General features: G+C 49.2%; 1 pseudogene; it reads right to left on the bottom strand.

Annotated features, from left to right (window-relative positions):
- Positions 1–652: 652 nt before the first annotated feature.
- LOC133884984 (transcription factor MYB59-like) lies at positions 653–1,445 on the bottom strand (annotated as a pseudogene).
- Positions 1,446–2,307: the final 862 nt, after the last annotated feature.

The raw sequence follows: 2,307 nt of genomic DNA, 5'->3' as shown, positions 1-2,307 counted from the left end.
AGGTGAGAGACAGTAACCATCTTGCCATGTCGATAAGGAGCACAAACAAGATTTTTCTCAAAGTTAAACTTGAGCAATCCTCGGATCAAGACTAAGGCAATCAAACGAGTAAACAAATCAAAGCTCATATGTCCTAGCCTCTTATGCCACATCCAAACCTTAGAAGAAGGTTGGGCAATCAAACAATAAGAAGAACTAAGTGACTCGAAAAAATCAGCTCCAAAAACTCTCCTAAATCTGGAAATCCAGCAAATCAAAACGTCTAAAGAATCAAGAACACGAGAAGTATCGCATTTGAAACACACTTTTAAGTCCTCATTCAGCAAATGAGATACAAAAAGCAGATTGTATCCCAGATGCTCTACCAAAGTCACATCTTTGAGCATTCATCCTTACCATACATTTAGCTTTCACTTTTCCTTTCCGATTAACCCCAAATGTGATGTACTCATGCCACTTCATCGGGATGAGGATGAAGAACCATGTGCATCTCCGGTCATATGGCGTGAACAACCAGAGTCAATGAGACACTTGTTCTCCAGGCCTCCACCTGTCATCTCAGAGGAATCGACCTCAGGGTCACTATCGTTGTTGTTGTCATCCGCCATAAAGCAGAGGCTGGTGAAGTCCTTGTTCTTCTTCTTCTTGTCCTTCACTGATATCTCCTCCTCCTCAGAGCTCTTCTCCTCAGCTCCCCAGATGTCAACCACGTAGCTCGCGCCTGCTGATGCTGGTGTTGGTGCTGGTGCTGGCTCGCCGCGGTGGTGGCGGTAGATGCCTCCTCGAGCTCGGCCTCGTTATCACCGCTACTTTCCCGCAACGCTGATTCGGTCGTGGCCGTGCTGCTGTTATTCGGAGAGCCGGGGCAGTCAGACGTCAGCGAGGACGAAGGGGATGCCACTGCCGCCGTCTTGTTGTTGCTATTCTGCTGCCTCTCTTTGAGCGCCTTCTTCCTCATGAGCGTCCTCCAGAAGTTCTTGATCTCGTTGTCGGTGCGGCCGGGGAGGCTCCTGGCGATGCGTGACCACCTGCTGCCCCATTGCGCATTGAGCTGCAAGATGATGCGCTCCCCTCGTCGGGGGTGATGCGGCCGCGCCAGAGCCCCGGGTGGAGGTAGTTGACCCAGCAGAGGCGGCAGCTCTTGCCGGTGCGTCTCAGACCTGCAGTACGCCGAGAAGAGAACCGCATGCAGAGAGAGAACCGAATGGTTAACATACCGCACGAAACTGCTCGTGGACCTCGACCAATCATCCTCATGCATGCGCGTGGCGCCTCACCACCGGTCGATGGAGGCGAGGTGATGCGATGCATGCATGGGGATGGATGCACCCGCCACCGCACAAACCTGAGACCTTTGCTAAGAAATCCCAGTGGCGTTCACCGAACAAGCGCACGAACCGTACCAGCTGCGCATCTTCCTCCTCCATCCACGACTCCTTCCTCATCACCGGCATCGTCGTCGTCGTATTGCCGTCGCTACCGTGCATGTTCTCGCTACACATGGACATGGTCGCTCGCGAGATGGACCGATTCATCTCCTCCTCCTTGTTGCTCCTCCTCTTCCTCTTCTTTGTTTCCCCCTTCAAATCGGCACCGTGCACGTTGCCTTAATCAGACAGACAGAGGCCAAGCTTGATCGATGGAGAGGAAGAAGAAATAGGCCTCCCCTTTTTATATCTAGCTAGCTGGATGCGTACATGCTCTATCAGATCCTTTGTACTACTTGCCACTTGGGACATACTTCAGTATAATGCATAGTAGGTTGGCTATCCACTTATGTTTCTAATCTCATCCGTTCATTTTTTTCATATAATATTTATCCCACCGTTAATTTTCTTATTTACCTTATGATTTCTTTCATCTAGCTCTTTCACATGAATCTTTAACATAAATAAACAATCATAATAAGTCATACGTGTGTATCCACGTGTGAAATTTTCACTTCACTAGAGAGCGGGGATCTCGATCAGTGCTGATATGATTGCCGAATGGTGTGGTGACATCAGTGCCACTGCCGAATGATAGATGTTACCTCTATTTGTCTAGCGTAAGGGCGTTTTTTCAGCACTACAGTGATTTAGCGATCGTCCGAGCGCCCGCATCTGGCTCCGGCAGGAGCGGTATTGTTCTCTACAGCGATACAGCCGGAGGTGAACAGTGATACAGAAGAAGTAAATTTGCTGCCCCTCTCTCCGTCCCTAAATACTGTTCACAGAGTATGTATGTGGGCCCAAGGAGAGGATGAGAGTAATAGAAAGTAGGAAATATAGTAGCTGCTGGAGATGAAAAAAATAAGAGATGATGTAA

This window comes from Phragmites australis, chromosome 11 (assembly GCF_958298935.1).
Source record: "Phragmites australis chromosome 11, lpPhrAust1.1, whole genome shotgun sequence".
Classification (NCBI taxonomy): domain Eukaryota; kingdom Viridiplantae; phylum Streptophyta; class Magnoliopsida; order Poales; family Poaceae; genus Phragmites; species Phragmites australis.
The sequence above is the reverse complement of the archived record's forward strand: the minus strand, read 5'-3'. Positions and strand labels throughout refer to the sequence as shown.